General features: G+C 52.0%; 60 non-coding genes across 60 annotated transcripts; 20 read left to right on the top strand and 40 right to left on the bottom strand.

The window, feature by feature from the left end:
• Nucleotides 1-227: 227 nt before the first annotated feature.
• On the top strand, nucleotides 228-299 carry Trnap-agg (transfer RNA proline (anticodon AGG)). Its single transcript has one exon. It is a non-coding gene; the product is annotated as a tRNA-Pro (tRNA).
• A 194-nt stretch (nucleotides 300-493) lies between these two features.
• On the bottom strand, nucleotides 494-566 carry Trnav-aac (transfer RNA valine (anticodon AAC)). Its single transcript has one exon. It is a non-coding gene; the product is annotated as a tRNA-Val (tRNA).
• Nucleotides 567-724: 158 nt separating this feature from the next.
• On the bottom strand, nucleotides 725-797 carry Trnav-cac (transfer RNA valine (anticodon CAC)). Its single transcript has one exon. It is a non-coding gene; the product is annotated as a tRNA-Val (tRNA).
• Nucleotides 798-1,181: 384 nt separating this feature from the next.
• On the top strand, nucleotides 1,182-1,253 carry Trnap-agg (transfer RNA proline (anticodon AGG)). Its single transcript has one exon. It is a non-coding gene; the product is annotated as a tRNA-Pro (tRNA).
• Nucleotides 1,254-1,447: 194 nt separating this feature from the next.
• On the bottom strand, nucleotides 1,448-1,520 carry Trnav-aac (transfer RNA valine (anticodon AAC)). The gene has a single exon. It is a non-coding gene; the product is annotated as a tRNA-Val (tRNA).
• A 158-nt stretch (nucleotides 1,521-1,678) lies between these two features.
• Trnav-cac (transfer RNA valine (anticodon CAC)) lies at nucleotides 1,679-1,751 on the bottom strand. The gene has a single exon. It is a non-coding gene; the product is annotated as a tRNA-Val (tRNA).
• A 384-nt stretch (nucleotides 1,752-2,135) lies between these two features.
• Nucleotides 2,136-2,207, top strand: Trnap-agg (transfer RNA proline (anticodon AGG)). The gene has a single exon. It is a non-coding gene; the product is annotated as a tRNA-Pro (tRNA).
• Nucleotides 2,208-2,401: 194 nt separating this feature from the next.
• Nucleotides 2,402-2,474, bottom strand: Trnav-aac (transfer RNA valine (anticodon AAC)). Its single transcript has one exon. It is a non-coding gene; the product is annotated as a tRNA-Val (tRNA).
• A 158-nt stretch (nucleotides 2,475-2,632) lies between these two features.
• Nucleotides 2,633-2,705, bottom strand: Trnav-cac (transfer RNA valine (anticodon CAC)). The gene has a single exon. It is a non-coding gene; the product is annotated as a tRNA-Val (tRNA).
• Nucleotides 2,706-3,089: 384 nt separating this feature from the next.
• Nucleotides 3,090-3,161, top strand: Trnap-agg (transfer RNA proline (anticodon AGG)). Its single transcript has one exon. It is a non-coding gene; the product is annotated as a tRNA-Pro (tRNA).
• Nucleotides 3,162-3,355: 194 nt separating this feature from the next.
• Nucleotides 3,356-3,428, bottom strand: Trnav-aac (transfer RNA valine (anticodon AAC)). Its single transcript has one exon. It is a non-coding gene; the product is annotated as a tRNA-Val (tRNA).
• Nucleotides 3,429-3,586: 158 nt separating this feature from the next.
• Trnav-cac (transfer RNA valine (anticodon CAC)) lies at nucleotides 3,587-3,659 on the bottom strand. Its single transcript has one exon. It is a non-coding gene; the product is annotated as a tRNA-Val (tRNA).
• A 384-nt stretch (nucleotides 3,660-4,043) lies between these two features.
• Nucleotides 4,044-4,115, top strand: Trnap-agg (transfer RNA proline (anticodon AGG)). Its single transcript has one exon. It is a non-coding gene; the product is annotated as a tRNA-Pro (tRNA).
• A 194-nt stretch (nucleotides 4,116-4,309) lies between these two features.
• On the bottom strand, nucleotides 4,310-4,382 carry Trnav-aac (transfer RNA valine (anticodon AAC)). The gene has a single exon. It is a non-coding gene; the product is annotated as a tRNA-Val (tRNA).
• Nucleotides 4,383-4,540: 158 nt separating this feature from the next.
• Trnav-cac (transfer RNA valine (anticodon CAC)) lies at nucleotides 4,541-4,613 on the bottom strand. Its single transcript has one exon. It is a non-coding gene; the product is annotated as a tRNA-Val (tRNA).
• A 384-nt stretch (nucleotides 4,614-4,997) lies between these two features.
• On the top strand, nucleotides 4,998-5,069 carry Trnap-agg (transfer RNA proline (anticodon AGG)). The gene has a single exon. It is a non-coding gene; the product is annotated as a tRNA-Pro (tRNA).
• Nucleotides 5,070-5,263: 194 nt separating this feature from the next.
• Trnav-aac (transfer RNA valine (anticodon AAC)) lies at nucleotides 5,264-5,336 on the bottom strand. The gene has a single exon. It is a non-coding gene; the product is annotated as a tRNA-Val (tRNA).
• Nucleotides 5,337-5,494: 158 nt separating this feature from the next.
• Trnav-cac (transfer RNA valine (anticodon CAC)) lies at nucleotides 5,495-5,567 on the bottom strand. The gene has a single exon. It is a non-coding gene; the product is annotated as a tRNA-Val (tRNA).
• A 384-nt stretch (nucleotides 5,568-5,951) lies between these two features.
• On the top strand, nucleotides 5,952-6,023 carry Trnap-agg (transfer RNA proline (anticodon AGG)). The gene has a single exon. It is a non-coding gene; the product is annotated as a tRNA-Pro (tRNA).
• Nucleotides 6,024-6,217: 194 nt separating this feature from the next.
• Trnav-aac (transfer RNA valine (anticodon AAC)) lies at nucleotides 6,218-6,290 on the bottom strand. The gene has a single exon. It is a non-coding gene; the product is annotated as a tRNA-Val (tRNA).
• A 158-nt stretch (nucleotides 6,291-6,448) lies between these two features.
• Nucleotides 6,449-6,521, bottom strand: Trnav-cac (transfer RNA valine (anticodon CAC)). The gene has a single exon. It is a non-coding gene; the product is annotated as a tRNA-Val (tRNA).
• A 384-nt stretch (nucleotides 6,522-6,905) lies between these two features.
• Nucleotides 6,906-6,977, top strand: Trnap-agg (transfer RNA proline (anticodon AGG)). The gene has a single exon. It is a non-coding gene; the product is annotated as a tRNA-Pro (tRNA).
• A 194-nt stretch (nucleotides 6,978-7,171) lies between these two features.
• On the bottom strand, nucleotides 7,172-7,244 carry Trnav-aac (transfer RNA valine (anticodon AAC)). Its single transcript has one exon. It is a non-coding gene; the product is annotated as a tRNA-Val (tRNA).
• Nucleotides 7,245-7,402: 158 nt separating this feature from the next.
• Trnav-cac (transfer RNA valine (anticodon CAC)) lies at nucleotides 7,403-7,475 on the bottom strand. The gene has a single exon. It is a non-coding gene; the product is annotated as a tRNA-Val (tRNA).
• Nucleotides 7,476-7,859: 384 nt separating this feature from the next.
• Nucleotides 7,860-7,931, top strand: Trnap-agg (transfer RNA proline (anticodon AGG)). Its single transcript has one exon. It is a non-coding gene; the product is annotated as a tRNA-Pro (tRNA).
• Nucleotides 7,932-8,125: 194 nt separating this feature from the next.
• Nucleotides 8,126-8,198, bottom strand: Trnav-aac (transfer RNA valine (anticodon AAC)). Its single transcript has one exon. It is a non-coding gene; the product is annotated as a tRNA-Val (tRNA).
• Nucleotides 8,199-8,356: 158 nt separating this feature from the next.
• Nucleotides 8,357-8,429, bottom strand: Trnav-cac (transfer RNA valine (anticodon CAC)). The gene has a single exon. It is a non-coding gene; the product is annotated as a tRNA-Val (tRNA).
• A 384-nt stretch (nucleotides 8,430-8,813) lies between these two features.
• Trnap-agg (transfer RNA proline (anticodon AGG)) lies at nucleotides 8,814-8,885 on the top strand. The gene has a single exon. It is a non-coding gene; the product is annotated as a tRNA-Pro (tRNA).
• A 194-nt stretch (nucleotides 8,886-9,079) lies between these two features.
• On the bottom strand, nucleotides 9,080-9,152 carry Trnav-aac (transfer RNA valine (anticodon AAC)). Its single transcript has one exon. It is a non-coding gene; the product is annotated as a tRNA-Val (tRNA).
• A 158-nt stretch (nucleotides 9,153-9,310) lies between these two features.
• Nucleotides 9,311-9,383, bottom strand: Trnav-cac (transfer RNA valine (anticodon CAC)). Its single transcript has one exon. It is a non-coding gene; the product is annotated as a tRNA-Val (tRNA).
• A 384-nt stretch (nucleotides 9,384-9,767) lies between these two features.
• On the top strand, nucleotides 9,768-9,839 carry Trnap-agg (transfer RNA proline (anticodon AGG)). The gene has a single exon. It is a non-coding gene; the product is annotated as a tRNA-Pro (tRNA).
• A 194-nt stretch (nucleotides 9,840-10,033) lies between these two features.
• Trnav-aac (transfer RNA valine (anticodon AAC)) lies at nucleotides 10,034-10,106 on the bottom strand. The gene has a single exon. It is a non-coding gene; the product is annotated as a tRNA-Val (tRNA).
• Nucleotides 10,107-10,264: 158 nt separating this feature from the next.
• Nucleotides 10,265-10,337, bottom strand: Trnav-cac (transfer RNA valine (anticodon CAC)). The gene has a single exon. It is a non-coding gene; the product is annotated as a tRNA-Val (tRNA).
• A 384-nt stretch (nucleotides 10,338-10,721) lies between these two features.
• Nucleotides 10,722-10,793, top strand: Trnap-agg (transfer RNA proline (anticodon AGG)). Its single transcript has one exon. It is a non-coding gene; the product is annotated as a tRNA-Pro (tRNA).
• A 194-nt stretch (nucleotides 10,794-10,987) lies between these two features.
• Trnav-aac (transfer RNA valine (anticodon AAC)) lies at nucleotides 10,988-11,060 on the bottom strand. The gene has a single exon. It is a non-coding gene; the product is annotated as a tRNA-Val (tRNA).
• Nucleotides 11,061-11,218: 158 nt separating this feature from the next.
• Trnav-cac (transfer RNA valine (anticodon CAC)) lies at nucleotides 11,219-11,291 on the bottom strand. Its single transcript has one exon. It is a non-coding gene; the product is annotated as a tRNA-Val (tRNA).
• A 384-nt stretch (nucleotides 11,292-11,675) lies between these two features.
• Nucleotides 11,676-11,747, top strand: Trnap-agg (transfer RNA proline (anticodon AGG)). Its single transcript has one exon. It is a non-coding gene; the product is annotated as a tRNA-Pro (tRNA).
• Nucleotides 11,748-11,941: 194 nt separating this feature from the next.
• Trnav-aac (transfer RNA valine (anticodon AAC)) lies at nucleotides 11,942-12,014 on the bottom strand. The gene has a single exon. It is a non-coding gene; the product is annotated as a tRNA-Val (tRNA).
• A 158-nt stretch (nucleotides 12,015-12,172) lies between these two features.
• Nucleotides 12,173-12,245, bottom strand: Trnav-cac (transfer RNA valine (anticodon CAC)). The gene has a single exon. It is a non-coding gene; the product is annotated as a tRNA-Val (tRNA).
• Nucleotides 12,246-12,629: 384 nt separating this feature from the next.
• Nucleotides 12,630-12,701, top strand: Trnap-agg (transfer RNA proline (anticodon AGG)). Its single transcript has one exon. It is a non-coding gene; the product is annotated as a tRNA-Pro (tRNA).
• A 194-nt stretch (nucleotides 12,702-12,895) lies between these two features.
• Trnav-aac (transfer RNA valine (anticodon AAC)) lies at nucleotides 12,896-12,968 on the bottom strand. Its single transcript has one exon. It is a non-coding gene; the product is annotated as a tRNA-Val (tRNA).
• A 158-nt stretch (nucleotides 12,969-13,126) lies between these two features.
• Trnav-cac (transfer RNA valine (anticodon CAC)) lies at nucleotides 13,127-13,199 on the bottom strand. The gene has a single exon. It is a non-coding gene; the product is annotated as a tRNA-Val (tRNA).
• Nucleotides 13,200-13,583: 384 nt separating this feature from the next.
• On the top strand, nucleotides 13,584-13,655 carry Trnap-agg (transfer RNA proline (anticodon AGG)). The gene has a single exon. It is a non-coding gene; the product is annotated as a tRNA-Pro (tRNA).
• Nucleotides 13,656-13,849: 194 nt separating this feature from the next.
• On the bottom strand, nucleotides 13,850-13,922 carry Trnav-aac (transfer RNA valine (anticodon AAC)). The gene has a single exon. It is a non-coding gene; the product is annotated as a tRNA-Val (tRNA).
• Nucleotides 13,923-14,080: 158 nt separating this feature from the next.
• Nucleotides 14,081-14,153, bottom strand: Trnav-cac (transfer RNA valine (anticodon CAC)). The gene has a single exon. It is a non-coding gene; the product is annotated as a tRNA-Val (tRNA).
• Nucleotides 14,154-14,537: 384 nt separating this feature from the next.
• On the top strand, nucleotides 14,538-14,609 carry Trnap-agg (transfer RNA proline (anticodon AGG)). The gene has a single exon. It is a non-coding gene; the product is annotated as a tRNA-Pro (tRNA).
• A 194-nt stretch (nucleotides 14,610-14,803) lies between these two features.
• Trnav-aac (transfer RNA valine (anticodon AAC)) lies at nucleotides 14,804-14,876 on the bottom strand. Its single transcript has one exon. It is a non-coding gene; the product is annotated as a tRNA-Val (tRNA).
• A 158-nt stretch (nucleotides 14,877-15,034) lies between these two features.
• Nucleotides 15,035-15,107, bottom strand: Trnav-cac (transfer RNA valine (anticodon CAC)). The gene has a single exon. It is a non-coding gene; the product is annotated as a tRNA-Val (tRNA).
• A 384-nt stretch (nucleotides 15,108-15,491) lies between these two features.
• On the top strand, nucleotides 15,492-15,563 carry Trnap-agg (transfer RNA proline (anticodon AGG)). Its single transcript has one exon. It is a non-coding gene; the product is annotated as a tRNA-Pro (tRNA).
• Nucleotides 15,564-15,757: 194 nt separating this feature from the next.
• On the bottom strand, nucleotides 15,758-15,830 carry Trnav-aac (transfer RNA valine (anticodon AAC)). Its single transcript has one exon. It is a non-coding gene; the product is annotated as a tRNA-Val (tRNA).
• Nucleotides 15,831-15,988: 158 nt separating this feature from the next.
• Nucleotides 15,989-16,061, bottom strand: Trnav-cac (transfer RNA valine (anticodon CAC)). Its single transcript has one exon. It is a non-coding gene; the product is annotated as a tRNA-Val (tRNA).
• A 384-nt stretch (nucleotides 16,062-16,445) lies between these two features.
• Trnap-agg (transfer RNA proline (anticodon AGG)) lies at nucleotides 16,446-16,517 on the top strand. The gene has a single exon. It is a non-coding gene; the product is annotated as a tRNA-Pro (tRNA).
• A 194-nt stretch (nucleotides 16,518-16,711) lies between these two features.
• On the bottom strand, nucleotides 16,712-16,784 carry Trnav-aac (transfer RNA valine (anticodon AAC)). The gene has a single exon. It is a non-coding gene; the product is annotated as a tRNA-Val (tRNA).
• Nucleotides 16,785-16,942: 158 nt separating this feature from the next.
• Trnav-cac (transfer RNA valine (anticodon CAC)) lies at nucleotides 16,943-17,015 on the bottom strand. Its single transcript has one exon. It is a non-coding gene; the product is annotated as a tRNA-Val (tRNA).
• A 384-nt stretch (nucleotides 17,016-17,399) lies between these two features.
• Trnap-agg (transfer RNA proline (anticodon AGG)) lies at nucleotides 17,400-17,471 on the top strand. The gene has a single exon. It is a non-coding gene; the product is annotated as a tRNA-Pro (tRNA).
• Nucleotides 17,472-17,665: 194 nt separating this feature from the next.
• Trnav-aac (transfer RNA valine (anticodon AAC)) lies at nucleotides 17,666-17,738 on the bottom strand. The gene has a single exon. It is a non-coding gene; the product is annotated as a tRNA-Val (tRNA).
• Nucleotides 17,739-17,896: 158 nt separating this feature from the next.
• Nucleotides 17,897-17,969, bottom strand: Trnav-cac (transfer RNA valine (anticodon CAC)). Its single transcript has one exon. It is a non-coding gene; the product is annotated as a tRNA-Val (tRNA).
• Nucleotides 17,970-18,353: 384 nt separating this feature from the next.
• Trnap-agg (transfer RNA proline (anticodon AGG)) lies at nucleotides 18,354-18,425 on the top strand. The gene has a single exon. It is a non-coding gene; the product is annotated as a tRNA-Pro (tRNA).
• A 194-nt stretch (nucleotides 18,426-18,619) lies between these two features.
• On the bottom strand, nucleotides 18,620-18,692 carry Trnav-aac (transfer RNA valine (anticodon AAC)). Its single transcript has one exon. It is a non-coding gene; the product is annotated as a tRNA-Val (tRNA).
• Nucleotides 18,693-18,850: 158 nt separating this feature from the next.
• On the bottom strand, nucleotides 18,851-18,923 carry Trnav-cac (transfer RNA valine (anticodon CAC)). The gene has a single exon. It is a non-coding gene; the product is annotated as a tRNA-Val (tRNA).
• Between the last annotated feature and the right edge of the window lie 271 nt (nucleotides 18,924-19,194).

Raw genomic sequence — 19,194 nt, forward strand, 5'->3', positions numbered from 1 at the left:
ATCCCGAACGAGATAGCGGCGTTTCGCGCAGTCGTTATTGCAAGTCACATCAGCAAAAACAATCACCTCCTTAGCAGCAGGAAGTGCGCGCCCAGCGGCAGCTCTACATGTAGATGCCAATAGCCCGGGAATTCGCGCCGCCCCCATCCCGCCAGCCTACACGAGACTTCCAGGGCAAACTGGACGAAATCGAGGGACTGGAATAATTGGCATTCGCTGTGTCACAGGGCTCGTTGGTCTAGGGGTATGATTCCTGCTTAGGGTGCAGGAGGTCCCGGGTTCAAATCCCGGACGAGCCCTAGCGTTTCGTGCAAACTGATCGCGCGTCAGTGGCTGAGTGATCGCAAAAAGCTCGCCGTCAATATCAAATGAATTTCTTATTTGATGTGAGCAATTGACACTCTGGTCCGACGCGTGAAGGCGATTACGAAGGTTTCGGGTACAGATGGTAGCAGATGCATGTTAGTAAGTCTTGCTTAAAGTGATGAAAAAGTGTTTCCGCCCGGGATCGAACCGGGGACCTTCTGCGTGTTAGGCAGACGTGATAACCGCTACACCACGGAAATTGCTTGTGTGCACCTTACTTCACAGACAACTTGTAGTGATGTTGCCATCGTAACTAAAAAATCCAATAAATGTGGTACTTGCAAAACGAAGGGACATGCAGCAGATCCACACACGACGTGGCTCATTGGAGGACAATACGACATAGGCAGGAAAATACTGTTCCCGCCCGGGATCGAACCGGGGACCTTCTGCGTGTGAAGCAGACGTGATAACCGCTACACTACGGAAACGACGGACACGACGTGTCCATCATTGTATACTCGAAAACGCTTCAACCTTTCTCTCGTGCGCGCATGCACACACCATAGTTCTCTTGACAGCCTGAAACCCATCACAGCCGAGGGCTCAAGAAGACTTCGGGGTGCAATAGAGAGTGTCTGCCGTAGCATCCCGAACGAGATAGCGGCGTTTCGCGCAGTCGTTATTGCAAGTCACATCAGCAAAAACAATCACCTCCTTAGCAGCAGGAAGTGCGCGCCCAGCGGCAGCTCTACATGTAGATGCCAATAGCCCGGGAATTCGCGCCGCCCCCATCCCGCCAGCCTACACGAGACTTCCAGGGCAAACTGGACGAAATCGAGGGACTGGAATAATTGGCATTCGCTGTGTCACAGGGCTCGTTGGTCTAGGGGTATGATTCCTGCTTAGGGTGCAGGAGGTCCCGGGTTCAAATCCCGGACGAGCCCTAGCGTTTCGTGCAAACTGATCGCGCGTCAGTGGCTGAGTGATCGCAAAAAGCTCGCCGTCAATATCAAATGAATTTCTTATTTGATGTGAGCAATTGACACTCTGGTCCGACGCGTGAAGGCGATTACGAAGGTTTCGGGTACAGATGGTAGCAGATGCATGTTAGTAAGTCTTGCTTAAAGTGATGAAAAAGTGTTTCCGCCCGGGATCGAACCGGGGACCTTCTGCGTGTTAGGCAGACGTGATAACCGCTACACCACGGAAATTGCTTGTGTGCACCTTACTTCACAGACAACTTGTAGTGATGTTGCCATCGTAACTAAAAAATTCAATAAATGTGGTACTTGCAAAACGAAGGGACATGCAGCAGATCCACACACGACGTGGCTCATTGGAGGACAATACGACATAGGCAGGAAAATACTGTTCCCGCCCGGGATCGAACCGGGGACCTTCTGCGTGTGAAGCAGACGTGATAACCGCTACACTACGGAAACGACGGACACGACGTGTCCATCATTGTATACTCGAAAACGCTTCAACCTTTCTCTCGTGCGCGCATGCACACACCATAGTTCTCTTGACAGCCTGAAACCCATCACAGCCGAGGGCTCAAGAAGACTTCGGGGTGCAATAGAGAGTGTCTGCCGTAGCATCCCGAACGAGATAGCGGCGTTTCGCGCAGTCGTTATTGCAAGTCACATCAGCAAAAACAATCACCTCCTTAGCAGCAGGAAGTGCGCGCCCAGCGGCAGCTCTACATGTAGATGCCAATAGCCCGGGAATTCGCGCCGCCCCCATCCCGCCAGCCTACACGAGACTTCCAGGGCAAACTGGACGAAATCGAGGGACTGGAATAATTGGCATTCGCTGTGTCACAGGGCTCGTTGGTCTAGGGGTATGATTCCTGCTTAGGGTGCAGGAGGTCCCGGGTTCAAATCCCGGACGAGCCCTAGCGTTTCGTGCAAACTGATCGCGCGTCAGTGGCTGAGTGATCGCAAAAAGCTCGCCGTCAATATCAAATGAATTTCTTATTTGATGTGAGCAATTGACACTCTGGTCCGACGCGTGAAGGCGATTACGAAGGTTTCGGGTACAGATGGTAGCAGATGCATGTTAGTAAGTCTTGCTTAAAGTGATGAAAAAGTGTTTCCGCCCGGGATCGAACCGGGGACCTTCTGCGTGTTAGGCAGACGTGATAACCGCTACACCACGGAAACTGCTTGTGTGCACCTTACTTCACAGACAACTTGTAGTGATGTTGCCATCGTAACTAAAAAATTCAATAAATGTGGTACTTGCAAAACGAAGGGACATGCAGCAGATCCACACACGACGTGGCTCATTGGAGGACAATACGACATAGGCAGGAAAATACTGTTCCCGCCCGGGATCGAACCGGGGACCTTCTGCGTGTGAAGCAGACGTGATAACCGCTACACTACGGAAACGACGGACACGACGCGTCCATCATTGTATACTCGAAGACGCTTCAACCTTTCTCTCGTGCGCGCATGCACACACCATAGTTCTCTTGACAACCTGAAACCCATCACAGCCGAGGGCTCAAGAAGACTTCGGGGTGCAATAGAGAGTGTCTGCCGTAGCATCCCGAACGAGATAGCGGCGTTTCGCGCAGTCGTTATTGCAAGTCACATCAGCAAAAACAATCACCTCCTTAGCAGCAGGAAGTGCGCGCCCAGCGGCAGCTCTACATGTAGATGCCAATAGCCCGGGAATTCGCGCCGCCCCCATCCCGCCAGCCTACACGAGACTTCCAGGGCAAACTGGACGAAATCGAGGGACTGGAATAATTGGCATTCGCTGTGTCACAGGGCTCGTTGGTCTAGGGGTATGATTCCTGCTTAGGGTGCAGGAGGTCCCGGGTTCAAATCCCGGACGAGCCCTAGCGTTTTGTGCAAACTGATCGCGCGTCAGTGGCTGAGTGATCGCAAAAAGCTCGCCGTCAATATCAAATGAATTTCTTATTTGATGTGAGCAATTGACACTCTGGTCCGACGCGTGAAGGCGATTACGAAGGTTTCGGGTACAGATGGTAGCAGATGCATGTTAGTAAGTCTTGCTTAAAGTGATGAAAAAGTGTTTCCGCCCGGGATCGAACCGGGGACCTTCTGCGTGTTAGGCAGACGTGATAACCGCTACACCACGGAAACTGCTTGTGTGCACCTTACTTCACAGACAACTTGTAGTGATGTTGCCATCGTAACTAAAAAATTCAATAAATGTGGTACTTGCAAAACGAAGGGACATGCAGCAGATCCACACACGACGTGGCTCATTGGAGGACAATACGACATAGGCAGGAAAATACTGTTCCCGCCCGGGATCGAACCGGGGACCTTCTGCGTGTGAAGCAGACGTGATAACCGCTACACTACGGAAACGACGGACACGACGCGTCCATCATTGTATACTCGAAGACGCTTCAACCTTTCTCTCGTGCGCGCATGCACACACCATAGTTCTCTTGACAACCTGAAACCCATCACAGCCGAGGGCTCAAGAAGACTTCGGGGTGCAATAGAGAGTGTCTGCCGTAGCATCCCGAACGAGATAGCGGCGTTTCGCGCAGTCGTTATTGCAAGTCACATCAGCAAAAACAATCACCTCCTTAGCAGCAGGAAGTGCGCGCCCAGCGGCAGCTCTACATGTAGATGCCAATAGCCCGGGAATTCGCGCCGCCCCCATCCCGCCAGCCTACACGAGACTTCCAGGGCAAACTGGACGAAATCGAGGGACTGGAATAATTGGCATTCGCTGTGTCACAGGGCTCGTTGGTCTAGGGGTATGATTCCTGCTTAGGGTGCAGGAGGTCCCGGGTTCAAATCCCGGACGAGCCCTAGCGTTTTGTGCAAACTGATCGCGCGTCAGTGGCTGAGTGATCGCAAAAAGCTCGCCGTCAATATCAAATGAATTTCTTATTTGATGTGAGCAATTGACACTCTGGTCCGACGCGTGAAGGCGATTACGAAGGTTTCGGGTACAGATGGTAGCAGATGCATGTTAGTAAGTCTTGCTTAAAGTGATGAAAAAGTGTTTCCGCCCGGGATCGAACCGGGGACCTTCTGCGTGTTAGGCAGACGTGATAACCGCTACACCACGGAAACTGCTTGTGTGCACCTTACTTCACAGACAACTTGTAGTGATGTTGCCATCGTAACTAAAAAATTCAATAAATGTGGTACTTGCAAAACGAAGGGACATGCAGCAGATCCACACACGACGTGGCTCATTGGAGGACAATACGACATAGGCAGGAAAATACTGTTCCCGCCCGGGATCGAACCGGGGACCTTCTGCGTGTGAAGCAGACGTGATAACCGCTACACTACGGAAACGACGGACACGACGCGTCCATCATTGTATACTCGAAAACGCTTCAACCTTTCTCTCGTGCGCGCATGCACACACCATAGTTCTCTTGACAGCCTGAAACCCATCACAGCCGAGGGCTCAAGAAGACTTCGGGGTGCAATAGAGAGTGTCTGCCGTAGCATCCCGAACGAGATAGCGGCGTTTCGCGCAGTCGTTATTGCAAGTCACATCAGCAAAAACAATCACCTCCTTAGCAGCAGGAAGTGCGCGCCCAGCGGCAGCTCTACATGTAGATGCCAATAGCCCGGGAATTCGCGCCGCCCCCATCCCGCCAGCCTACACGAGACTTCCAGGGCAAACTGGACGAAATCGAGGGACTGGAATAATTGGCATTCGCTGTGTCACAGGGCTCGTTGGTCTAGGGGTATGATTCCTGCTTAGGGTGCAGGAGGTCCCGGGTTCAAATCCCGGACGAGCCCTAGCGTTTCGTGCAAACTGATCGCGCGTCAGTGGCTGAGTGATCGCAAAAAGCTCGCCGTCAATATCAAATGAATTTCTTATTTGATGTGAGCAATTGACACTCTGGTCCGACGCGTGAAGGCGATTACGAAGGTTTCGGGTACAGATGGTAGCAGATGCATGTTAGTAAGTCTTGCTTAAAGTGATGAAAAAGTGTTTCCGCCCGGGATCGAACCGGGGACCTTCTGCGTGTTAGGCAGACGTGATAACCGCTACACCACGGAAACTGCTTGTGTGCACCTTACTTCACAGACAACTTGTAGTGATGTTGCCATCGTAACTAAAAAATTCAATAAATGTGGTACTTGCAAAACGAAGGGACATGCAGCAGATCCACACACGACGTGGCTCATTGGAGGACAATACGACATAGGCAGGAAAATACTGTTCCCGCCCGGGATCGAACCGGGGACCTTCTGCGTGTGAAGCAGACGTGATAACCGCTACACTACGGAAACGACGGACACGACGCGTCCATCATTGTATACTCGAAGACGCTTCAACCTTTCTCTCGTGCGCGCATGCACACACCATAGTTCTCTTGACAACCTGAAACCCATCACAGCCGAGGGCTCAAGAAGACTTCGGGGTGCAATAGAGAGTGTCTGCCGTAGCATCCCGAACGAGATAGCGGCGTTTCGCGCAGTCGTTATTGCAAGTCACATCAGCAAAAACAATCACCTCCTTAGCAGCAGGAAGTGCGCGCCCAGCGGCAGCTCTACATGTAGATGCCAATAGCCCGGGAATTCGCGCCGCCCCCATCCCGCCAGCCTACACGAGACTTCCAGGGCAAACTGGACGAAATCGAGGGACTGGAATAATTGGCATTCGCTGTGTCACAGGGCTCGTTGGTCTAGGGGTATGATTCCTGCTTAGGGTGCAGGAGGTCCCGGGTTCAAATCCCGGACGAGCCCTAGCGTTTCGTGCAAACTGATCGCGCGTCAGTGGCTGAGTGATCGCAAAAAGCTCGCCGTCAATATCAAATGAATTTCTTATTTGATGTGAGCAATTGACACTCTGGTCCGACGCGTGAAGGCGATTACGAAGGTTTCGGGTACAGATGGTAGCAGATGCATGTTAGTAAGTCTTGCTTAAAGTGATGAAAAAGTGTTTCCGCCCGGGATCGAACCGGGGACCTTCTGCGTGTTAGGCAGACGTGATAACCGCTACACCACGGAAATTGCTTGTGTGCACCTTACTTCACAGACAACTTGTAGTGATGTTGCCATCGTAACTAAAAAATTCAATAAATGTGGTACTTGCAAAACGAAGGGACATGCAGCAGATCCACACACGACGTGGCTCATTGGAGGACAATACGACATAGGCAGGAAAATACTGTTCCCGCCCGGGATCGAACCGGGGACCTTCTGCGTGTGAAGCAGACGTGATAACCGCTACACTACGGAAACGACGGACACGACGTGTCCATCATTGTATACTCGAAAACGCTTCAACCTTTCTCTCGTGCGCGCATGCACACACCATAGTTCTCTTGACAGCCTGAAACCCATCACAGCCGAGGGCTCAAGAAGACTTCGGGGTGCAATAGAGAGTGTCTGCCGTAGCATCCCGAACGAGATAGCGGCGTTTCGCGCAGTCGTTATTGCAAGTCACATCAGCAAAAACAATCACCTCCTTAGCAGCAGGAAGTGCGCGCCCAGCGGCAGCTCTACATGTAGATGCCAATAGCCCGGGAATTCGCGCCGCCCCCATCCCGCCAGCCTACACGAGACTTCCAGGGCAAACTGGACGAAATCGAGGGACTGGAATAATTGGCATTCGCTGTGTCACAGGGCTCGTTGGTCTAGGGGTATGATTCCTGCTTAGGGTGCAGGAGGTCCCGGGTTCAAATCCCGGACGAGCCCTAGCGTTTCGTGCAAACTGATCGCGCGTCAGTGGCTGAGTGATCGCAAAAAGCTCGCCGTCAATATCAAATGAATTTCTTATTTGATGTGAGCAATTGACACTCTGGTCCGACGCGTGAAGGCGATTACGAAGGTTTCGGGTACAGATGGTAGCAGATGCATGTTAGTAAGTCTTGCTTAAAGTGATGAAAAAGTGTTTCCGCCCGGGATCGAACCGGGGACCTTCTGCGTGTTAGGCAGACGTGATAACCGCTACACCACGGAAACTGCTTGTGTGCACCTTACTTCACAGACAACTTGTAGTGATGTTGCCATCGTAACTAAAAAATTCAATAAATGTGGTACTTGCAAAACGAAGGGACATGCAGCAGATCCACACACGACGTGGCTCATTGGAGGACAATACGACATAGGCAGGAAAATACTGTTCCCGCCCGGGATCGAACCGGGGACCTTCTGCGTGTGAAGCAGACGTGATAACCGCTACACTACGGAAACGACGGACACGACGCGTCCATCATTGTATACTCGAAGACGCTTCAACCTTTCTCTCGTGCGCGCATGCACACACCATAGTTCTCTTGACAACCTGAAACCCATCACAGCCGAGGGCTCAAGAAGACTTCGGGGTGCAATAGAGAGTGTCTGCCGTAGCATCCCGAACGAGATAGCGGCGTTTCGCGCAGTCGTTATTGCAAGTCACATCAGCAAAAACAATCACCTCCTTAGCAGCAGGAAGTGCGCGCCCAGCGGCAGCTCTACATGTAGATGCCAATAGCCCGGGAATTCGCGCCGCCCCCATCCCGCCAGCCTACACGAGACTTCCAGGGCAAACTGGACGAAATCGAGGGACTGGAATAATTGGCATTCGCTGTGTCACAGGGCTCGTTGGTCTAGGGGTATGATTCCTGCTTAGGGTGCAGGAGGTCCCGGGTTCAAATCCCGGACGAGCCCTAGCGTTTTGTGCAAACTGATCGCGCGTCAGTGGCTGAGTGATCGCAAAAAGCTCGCCGTCAATATCAAATGAATTTCTTATTTGATGTGAGCAATTGACACTCTGGTCCGACGCGTGAAGGCGATTACGAAGGTTTCGGGTACAGATGGTAGCAGATGCATGTTAGTAAGTCTTGCTTAAAGTGATGAAAAAGTGTTTCCGCCCGGGATCGAACCGGGGACCTTCTGCGTGTTAGGCAGACGTGATAACCGCTACACCACGGAAACTGCTTGTGTGCACCTTACTTCACAGACAACTTGTAGTGATGTTGCCATCGTAACTAAAAAATTCAATAAATGTGGTACTTGCAAAACGAAGGGACATGCAGCAGATCCACACACGACGTGGCTCATTGGAGGACAATACGACATAGGCAGGAAAATACTGTTCCCGCCCGGGATCGAACCGGGGACCTTCTGCGTGTGAAGCAGACGTGATAACCGCTACACTACGGAAACGACGGACACGACGCGTCCATCATTGTATACTCGAAAACGCTTCAACCTTTCTCTCGTGCGCGCATGCACACACCATAGTTCTCTTGACAGCCTGAAACCCATCACAGCCGAGGGCTCAAGAAGACTTCGGGGTGCAATAGAGAGTGTCTGCCGTAGCATCCCGAACGAGATAGCGGCGTTTCGCGCAGTCGTTATTGCAAGTCACATCAGCAAAAACAATCACCTCCTTAGCAGCAGGAAGTGCGCGCCCAGCGGCAGCTCTACATGTAGATGCCAATAGCCCGGGAATTCGCGCCGCCCCCATCCCGCCAGCCTACACGAGACTTCCAGGGCAAACTGGACGAAATCGAGGGACTGGAATAATTGGCATTCGCTGTGTCACAGGGCTCGTTGGTCTAGGGGTATGATTCCTGCTTAGGGTGCAGGAGGTCCCGGGTTCAAATCCCGGACGAGCCCTAGCGTTTCGTGCAAACTGATCGCGCGTCAGTGGCTGAGTGATCGCAAAAAGCTCGCCGTCAATATCAAATGAATTTCTTATTTGATGTGAGCAATTGACACTCTGGTCCGACGCGTGAAGGCGATTACGAAGGTTTCGGGTACAGATGGTAGCAGATGCATGTTAGTAAGTCTTGCTTAAAGTGATGAAAAAGTGTTTCCGCCCGGGATCGAACCGGGGACCTTCTGCGTGTTAGGCAGACGTGATAACCGCTACACCACGGAAACTGCTTGTGTGCACCTTACTTCACAGACAACTTGTAGTGATGTTGCCATCGTAACTAAAAAATTCAATAAATGTGGTACTTGCAAAACGAAGGGACATGCAGCAGATCCACACACGACGTGGCTCATTGGAGGACAATACGACATAGGCAGGAAAATACTGTTCCCGCCCGGGATCGAACCGGGGACCTTCTGCGTGTGAAGCAGACGTGATAACCGCTACACTACGGAAACGACGGACACGACGCGTCCATCATTGTATACTCGAAGACGCTTCAACCTTTCTCTCGTGCGCGCATGCACACACCATAGTTCTCTTGACAACCTGAAACCCATCACAGCCGAGGGCTCAAGAAGACTTCGGGGTGCAATAGAGAGTGTCTGCCGTAGCATCCCGAACGAGATAGCGGCGTTTCGCGCAGTCGTTATTGCAAGTCACATCAGCAAAAACAATCACCTCCTTAGCAGCAGGAAGTGCGCGCCCAGCGGCAGCTCTACATGTAGATGCCAATAGCCCGGGAATTCGCGCCGCCCCCATCCCGCCAGCCTACACGAGACTTCCAGGGCAAACTGGACGAAATCGAGGGACTGGAATAATTGGCATTCGCTGTGTCACAGGGCTCGTTGGTCTAGGGGTATGATTCCTGCTTAGGGTGCAGGAGGTCCCGGGTTCAAATCCCGGACGAGCCCTAGCGTTTTGTGCAAACTGATCGCGCGTCAGTGGCTGAGTGATCGCAAAAAGCTCGCCGTCAATATCAAATGAATTTCTTATTTGATGTGAGCAATTGACACTCTGGTCCGACGCGTGAAGGCGATTACGAAGGTTTCGGGTACAGATGGTAGCAGATGCATGTTAGTAAGTCTTGCTTAAAGTGATGAAAAAGTGTTTCCGCCCGGGATCGAACCGGGGACCTTCTGCGTGTTAGGCAGACGTGATAACCGCTACACCACGGAAACTGCTTGTGTGCACCTTACTTCACAGACAACTTGTAGTGATGTTGCCATCGTAACTAAAAAATTCAATAAATGTGGTACTTGCAAAACGAAGGGACATGCAGCAGATCCACACACGACGTGGCTCATTGGAGGACAATACGACATAGGCAGGAAAATACTGTTCCCGCCCGGGATCGAACCGGGGACCTTCTGCGTGTGAAGCAGACGTGATAACCGCTACACTACGGAAACGACGGACACGACGCGTCCATCATTGTATACTCGAAAACGCTTCAACCTTTCTCTCGTGCGCGCATGCACACACCATAGTTCTCTTGACAGCCTGAAACCCATCACAGCCGAGGGCTCAAGAAGACTTCGGGGTGCAATAGAGAGTGTCTGCCGTAGCATCCCGAACGAGATAGCGGCGTTTCGCGCAGTCGTTATTGCAAGTCACATCAGCAAAAACAATCACCTCCTTAGCAGCAGGAAGTGCGCGCCCAGCGGCAGCTCTACATGTAGATGCCAATAGCCCGGGAATTCGCGCCGCCCCCATCCCGCCAGCCTACACGAGACTTCCAGGGCAAACTGGACGAAATCGAGGGACTGGAATAATTGGCATTCGCTGTGTCACAGGGCTCGTTGGTCTAGGGGTATGATTCCTGCTTAGGGTGCAGGAGGTCCCGGGTTCAAATCCCGGACGAGCCCTAGCGTTTCGTGCAAACTGATCGCGCGTCAGTGGCTGAGTGATCGCAAAAAGCTCGCCGTCAATATCAAATGAATTTCTTATTTGATGTGAGCAATTGACACTCTGGTCCGACGCGTGAAGGCGATTACGAAGGTTTCGGGTACAGATGGTAGCAGATGCATGTTAGTAAGTCTTGCTTAAAGTGATGAAAAAGTGTTTCCGCCCGGGATCGAACCGGGGACCTTCTGCGTGTTAGGCAGACGTGATAACCGCTACACCACGGAAACTGCTTGTGTGCACCTTACTTCACAGACAACTTGTAGTGATGTTGCCATCGTAACTAAAAAATTCAATAAATGTGGTACTTGCAAAACGAAGGGACATGCAGCAGATCCACACACGACGTGGCTCATTGGAGGACAATACGACATAGGCAGGAAAATACTGTTCCCGCCCGGGATCGAACCGGGGACCTTCTGCGTGTGAAGCAGACGTGATAACCGCTACACTACGGAAACGACGGACACGACGCGTCCATCATTGTATACTCGAAGACGCTTCAACCTTTCTCTCGTGCGCGCATGCACACACCATAGTTCTCTTGACAACCTGAAACCCATCACAGCCGAGGGCTCAAGAAGACTTCGGGGTGCAATAGAGAGTGTCTGCCGTAGCATCCCGAACGAGATAGCGGCGTTTCGCGCAGTCGTTATTGCAAGTCACATCAGCAAAAACAATCACCTCCTTAGCAGCAGGAAGTGCGCGCCCAGCGGCAGCTCTACATGTAGATGCCAATAGCCCGGGAATTCGCGCCGCCCCCATCCCGCCAGCCTACACGAGACTTCCAGGGCAAACTGGACGAAATCGAGGGACTGGAATAATTGGCATTCGCTGTGTCACAGGGCTCGTTGGTCTAGGGGTATGATTCCTGCTTAGGGTGCAGGAGGTCCCGGGTTCAAATCCCGGACGAGCCCTAGCGTTTCGTGCAAACTGATCGCGCGTCAGTGGCTGAGTGATCGCAAAAAGCTCGCCGTCAATATCAAATGAATTTCTTATTTGATGTGAGCAATTGACACTCTGGTCCGACGCGTGAAGGCGATTACGAAGGTTTCGGGTACAGATGGTAGCAGATGCATGTTAGTAAGTCTTGCTTAAAGTGATGAAAAAGTGTTTCCGCCCGGGATCGAACCGGGGACCTTCTGCGTGTTAGGCAGACGTGATAACCGCTACACCACGGAAATTGCTTGTGTGCACCTTACTTCACAGACAACTTGTAGTGATGTTGCCATCGTAACTAAAAAATTCAATAAATGTGGTACTTGCAAAACGAAGGGACATGCAGCAGATCCACACACGACGTGGCTCATTGGAGGACAATACGACATAGGCAGGAAAATACTGTTCCCGCCCGGGATCGAACCGGGGACCTTCTGCGTGTGAAGCAGACGTGATAACCGCTACACTACGGAAACGACGGACACGACGCGTCCATCATTGTATACTCGAAGACGCTTCAACCTTTCTCTCGTGCGCGCATGCACACACCATAGTTCTCTTGACAGCCTGAAACCCATCACAGCCGAGGGCTCAAGAAGACTTCGGGGTGCAATAGAGAGTGTCTGCCGTAGCATCCCGAACGAGATAGCGGCGTTTCGCGCAGTCGTTATTGCAAGTCACATCAGCAAAAACAATCACCTCCTTAGCAGCAGGAAGTGCGCGCCCAGCGGCAGCTCTACATGTAGATGCCAATAGCCCGGGAATTCGCGCCGCCCCCATCCCGCCAGCCTACACGAGACTTCCAGGGCAAACTGGACGAAATCGAGGGACTGGAATAATTGGCATTCGCTGTGTCACAGGGCTCGTTGGTCTAGGGGTATGATTCCTGCTTAGGGTGCAGGAGGTCCCGGGTTCAAATCCCGGACGAGCCCTAGCGTTTCGTGCAAACTGATCGCGCGTCAGTGGCTGAGTGATCGCAAAAAGCTCGCCGTCAATATCAAATGAATTTCTTATTTGATGTGAGCAATTGACACTCTGGTCCGACGCGTGAAGGCGATTACGAAGGTTTCGGGTACAGATGGTAGCAGATGCATGTTAGTAAGTCTTGCTTAAAGTGATGAAAAAGTGTTTCCGCCCGGGATCGAACCGGGGACCTTCTGCGTGTTAGGCAGACGTGATAACCGCTACACCACGGAAACTGCTTGTGTGCACCTTACTTCACAGACAACTTGTAGTGATGTTGCCATCGTAACTAAAAAATTCAATAAATGTGGTACTTGCAAAACGAAGGGACATGCAGCAGATCCACACACGACGTGGCTCATTGGAGGACAATACGACATAGGCAGGAAAATACTGTTCCCGCCCGGGATCGAACCGGGGACCTTCTGCGTGTGAAGCAGACGTGATAACCGCTACACTACGGAAACGACGGACACGACGCGTCCATCATTGTATACTCGAAGACGCTTCAACCTTTCTCTCGTGCGCGCATGCACACACCATAGTTCTCTTGACAGCCTGAAACCCATCACAGCCGAGGGCTCAAGAAGACTTCGGGGTGCAATAGAGAGTGTCTGCCGTAGCATCCCGAACGAGATAGCGGCGTTTCGCGCAGTCGTTATTGCAAGTCACATCAGCAAAAACAATCACCTCCTTAGCAGCAGGAAGTGCGCGCCCAGCGGCAGCTCTACATGTAGATGCCAATAGCCCGGGAATTCGCGCCGCCCCCATCCCGCCAGCCTACACGAGACTTCCAGGGCAAACTGGACGAAATCGAGGGACTGGAATAATTGGCATTCGCTGTGTCACAGGGCTCGTTGGTCTAGGGGTATGATTCCTGCTTAGGGTGCAGGAGGTCCCGGGTTCAAATCCCGGACGAGCCCTAGCGTTTTGTGCAAACTGATCGCGCGTCAGTGGCTGAGTGATCGCAAAAAGCTCGCCGTCAATATCAAATGAATTTCTTATTTGATGTGAGCAATTGACACTCTGGTCCGACGCGTGAAGGCGATTACGAAGGTTTCGGGTACAGATGGTAGCAGATGCATGTTAGTAAGTCTTGCTTAAAGTGATGAAAAAGTGTTTCCGCCCGGGATCGAACCGGGGACCTTCTGCGTGTTAGGCAGACGTGATAACCGCTACACCACGGAAACTGCTTGTGTGCACCTTACTTCACAGACAACTTGTAGTGATGTTGCCATCGTAACTAAAAAATTCAATAAATGTGGTACTTGCAAAACGAAGGGACATGCAGCAGATCCACACACGACGTGGCTCATTGGAGGACAATACGACATAGGCAGGAAAATACTGTTCCCGCCCGGGATCGAACCGGGGACCTTCTGCGTGTGAAGCAGACGTGATAACCGCTACACTACGGAAACGACGGACACGACGCGTCCATCATTGTATACTCGAAAACGCTTCAACCTTTCTCTCGTGCGCGCATGCACACACCATAGTTCTCTTGACAGCCTGAAACCCATCACAGCCGAGGGCTCAAGAAGACTTCGGGGTGCAATAGAGAGTGTCTGCCGTAGCATCCCGAACGAGATAGCGGCGTTTCGCGCAGTCGTTATTGCAAGTCACATCAGCAAAAACAATCACCTCCTTAGCAGCAGGAAGTGCGCGCCCAGCGGCAGCTCTACATGTAGATGCCAATAGCCCGGGAATTCGCGCCGCCCCCATCCCGCCAGCCTACACGAGACTTCCAGGGCAAACTGGACGAAATCGAGGGACTGGAATAATTGGCATTCGCTGTGTCACAGGGCTCGTTGGTCTAGGGGTATGATTCCTGCTTAGGGTGCAGGAGGTCCCGGGTTCAAATCCCGGACGAGCCCTAGCGTTTCGTGCAAACTGATCGCGCGTCAGTGGCTGAGTGATCGCAAAAAGCTCGCCGTCAATATCAAATGAATTTCTTATTTGATGTGAGCAATTGACACTCTGGTCCGACGCGTGAAGGCGATTACGAAGGTTTCGGGTACAGATGGTAGCAGATGCATGTTAGTAAGTCTTGCTTAAAGTGATGAAAAAGTGTTTCCGCCCGGGATCGAACCGGGGACCTTCTGCGTGTTAGGCAGACGTGATAACCGCTACACCACGGAAACTGCTTGTGTGCACCTTACTTCACAGACAACTTGTAGTGATGTTGCCATCGTAACTAAAAAATTCAATAAATGTGGTACTTGCAAAACGAAGGGACATGCAGCAGATCCACACACGACGTGGCTCATTGGAGGACAATACGACATAGGCAGGAAAATACTGTTCCCGCCCGGGATCGAACCGGGGACCTTCTGCGTGTGAAGCAGACGTGATAACCGCTACACTACGGAAACGACGGACACGACGCGTCCATCATTGTATACTCGAAGACGCTTCAACCTTTCTCTCGTGCGCGCATGCACACACCATAGTTCTCTTGACAGCCTGAAACCCATCACAGCCGAGGGCTCAAGAAGACTTCGGGGTGCAATAGAGAGTGTCTGCCGTAGCATCCCGAACGAGATAGCGGCGTTTCGCGCAGTCGTTATTGCAAGTCACATCAGCAAAAACAATCACCTCCTTAGCAGCAGGAAGTGCGCGCCCAGCGGCAGCTCTACATGTAGATGCCAATAGCCCGGGAATTCGCGCCGCCCCCATCCCGCCAGCCTACACGAGACTTCCAGGGCAAACTGGACGAAATCGAGGGACTGGAATAATTGGCATTCGCTGTGTCACAGGGCTCGTTGGTCTAGGGGTATGATTCCTGCTTAGGGTGCAGGAGGTCCCGGGTTCAAATCCCGGACGAGCCCTAGCGTTTCGTGCAAACTGATCGCGCGTCAGTGGCTGAGTGATCGCAAAAAGCTCGCCGTCAATATCAAATGAATTTCTTATTTGATGTGAGCAATTGACACTCTGGTCCGACGCGTGAAGGCGATTACGAAGGTTTCGGGTACAGATGGTAGCAGATGCATGTTAGTAAGTCTTGCTTAAAGTGATGAAAAAGTGTTTCCGCCCGGGATCGAACCGGGGACCTTCTGCGTGTTAGGCAGACGTGATAACCGCTACACCACGGAAACTGCTTGTGTGCACCTTACTTCACAGACAACTTGTAGTGATGTTGCCATCGTAACTAAAAAATTCAATAAATGTGGTACTTGCAAAACGAAGGGACATGCAGCAGATCCACACACGACGTGGCTCATTGGAGGACAATACGACATAGGCAGGAAAATACTGTTCCCGCCCGGGATCGAACCGGGGACCTTCTGCGTGTGAAGCAGACGTGATAACCGCTACACTACGGAAACGACGGACACGACGCGTCCATCATTGTGTACTCGAAGACGCTTCAACCTTTCTCTCGTGCGCGCATGCACACACCATAGTTCTCTTGACAACCTGAAACCCATCACAGCCGAGGGCTCAAGAAGACTTCGGGGTGCAATAGAGAGTGTCTGCCGTAGCATCCCGAACGAGATAGCGGCGTTTCGCGCAGTCGTTATTGCAAGTCACATCAGCAAAAACAATCACCTCCTTAGCAGCAGGAAGTGCGCGCCCAGCGGCAGCTCTACATGTAGATGCCAATAGCCCGGGAATTCGCGCCGCCCCCATCCCGCCAGCCTACACGAGACTTCCAGGGCAAACTGGACGAAATCGAGGGACTGGAATAATTGGCATTCGCTGTGTCACAGGGCTCGTTGGTCTAGGGGTATGATTCCTGCTTAGGGTGCAGGAGGTCCCGGGTTCAAATCCCGGACGAGCCCTAGCGTTTCGTGCAAACTGATCGCGCGTCAGTGGCTGAGTGATCGCAAAAAGCTCGCCGTCAATATCAAATGAATTTCTTATTTGATGTGAGCAATTGACACTCTGGTCCGACGCGTGAAGGCGATTACGAAGGTTTCGGGTACAGATGGTAGCAGATGCATGTTAGTAAGTCTTGCTTAAAGTGATGAAAAAGTGTTTCCGCCCGGGATCGAACCGGGGACCTTCTGCGTGTTAGGCAGACGTGATAACCGCTACACCACGGAAACTGCTTGTGTGCACCTTACTTCACAGACAACTTGTAGTGATGTTGCCATCGTAACTAAAAAATTCAATAAATGTGGTACTTGCAAAACGAAGGGACATGCAGCAGATCCACACACGACGTGGCTCATTGGAGGACAATACGACATAGGCAGGAAAATACTGTTCCCGCCCGGGATCGAACCGGGGACCTTCTGCGTGTGAAGCAGACGTGATAACCGCTACACTACGGAAACGACGGACACGACGCGTCCATCATTGTATACTCGAAGACGCTTCAACCTTTCTCTCGTGCGCGCATGCACACACCATAGTTCTCTTGACAGCCTGAAACCCATCACAGCCGAGGGCTCAAGAAGACTTCGGGGTGCAATAGAGAGTGTCTGCCGTAGCATCCCGAACGAGATAGCGGCGTTTCGCGCAGTCGTTATTGCAAGTCACATCAGCAAAAACAATCACCTCCTTAGCAGCAGGAAGTGCGCGCCCAGCGGCAGCTCTACATGTAGATGCCAATAGCCCGGGAATTCGCGCCGCCCCCATCCCGCCAGCCTACACGAGACTTCCAGGGCAAACTGGACGAAATCGAGGGACTGGAATAATTGGCATTCGCTGTGTCACAGGGCTCGTTGGTCTAGGGGTATGATTCCTGCTTAGGGTGCAGGAGGTCCCGGGTTCAAATCCCGGACGAGCCCTAGCGTTTTGTGCAAACTGATCGCGCGTCAGTGGCTGAGTGATCGCAAAAAGCTCGCCGTCAATATCAAATGAATTTCTTATTTGATGTGAGCAATTGACACTCTGGTCCGACGCGTGAAGGCGATTACGAAGGTTTCGGGTACAGATGGTAGCAGATGCATGTTAGTAAGTCTTGCTTAAAGTGATGAAAAAGTGTTTCCGCCCGGGATCGAACCGGGGACCTTCTGCGTGTTAGGCAGACGTGATAACCGCTACACCACGGAAACTGCTTGTGTGCACCTTACTTCACAGACAACTTGTAGTGATGTTGCCATCGTAACTAAAAAATTCAATAAATGTGGTACTTGCAAAACGAAGGGACATGCAGCAGATCCACACACGACGTGGCTCATTGGAGGACAATACGACATAGGCAGGAAAATACTGTTCCCGCCCGGGATCGAACCGGGGACCTTCTGCGTGTGAAGCAGACGTGATAACCGCTACACTACGGAAACGACGGACACGACGCGTCCATCATTGTATACTCGAAGACGCTTCAACCTTTCTCTCGTGCGCGCATGCACACACCATAGTTCTCTTGACAGCCTGAAACCCATCACAGCCGAGGGCTCAAGAAGACTTCGGGGTGCAATAGAGAGTGTCTGCCGTAGCATCCCGAACGAGATAGCGGCGTTTCGCGCAGTCGTTATTGCAAGTCACATCAGCAAAAACAATCACCTCCTTAGCAGCAGGAAGTGCGCGCCCAGCGGCAGCTCTACATGTAGATGCCAATAGCCCGGGAATTCGCGCCGCCCCCATCCCGCCAGCCTACACGAGACTTCCAGGGCAAACTGGACGAAATCGAGGGACTGGAATAATTGGCATTCGCTGTGTCACAGGGCTCGTTGGTCTAGGGGTATGATTCCTGCTTAGGGTGCAGGAGGTCCCGGGTTCAAATCCCGGACGAGCCCTAGCGTTTCGTGCAAACTGATCGCGCGTCAGTGGCTGAGTGATCGCAAAAAGCTCGCCGTCAATATCAAATGAATTTCTTATTTGATGTGAGCAATTGACACTCTGGTCCGACGCGTGAAGGCGATTACGAAGGTTTCGGGTACAGATGGTAGCAGATGCATGTTAGTAAGTCTTGCTTAAAGTGATGAAAAAGTGTTTCCGCCCGGGATCGAACCGGGGACCTTCTGCGTGTTAGGCAGACGTGATAACCGCTACACCACGGAAACTGCTTGTGTGCACCTTACTTCACAGACAACTTGTAGTGATGTTGCCATCGTAACTAAAAAATTCAATAAATGTGGTACTTGCAAAACGAAGGGACATGCAGCAGATCCACACACGACGTGGCTCATTGGAGGACAATACGACATAGGCAGGAAAATACTGTTCCCGCCCGGGATCGAACCGGGGACCTTCTGCGTGTGAAGCAGACGTGATAACCGCTACACTACGGAAACGACGGACACGACGCGTCCATCATTGTATACTCGAAGACGCTTCAACCTTTCTCTCGTGCGCGCATGCACACACCATAGTTCTCTTGACAGCCTGAAACCCATCACAGCCGAGGGCTCAAGAAGACTTCGGGGTGCAATAGAGAGTGTCTGCCGTAGCATCCCGAACGAGATAGCGGCGTTTCGCGCAGTCGTTATTGCAAGTCACATCAGCAAAAACAATCACCTCCTTAGCAGCAGGAAGTGCGCGCCCAGCGGCAGCTCTACATGTAGA

This window comes from Schistocerca nitens, chromosome 2 (genome assembly GCF_023898315.1).
Source record: "Schistocerca nitens isolate TAMUIC-IGC-003100 chromosome 2, iqSchNite1.1, whole genome shotgun sequence".
NCBI lineage: Eukaryota > Metazoa > Arthropoda > Insecta > Orthoptera > Acrididae > Schistocerca > Schistocerca nitens.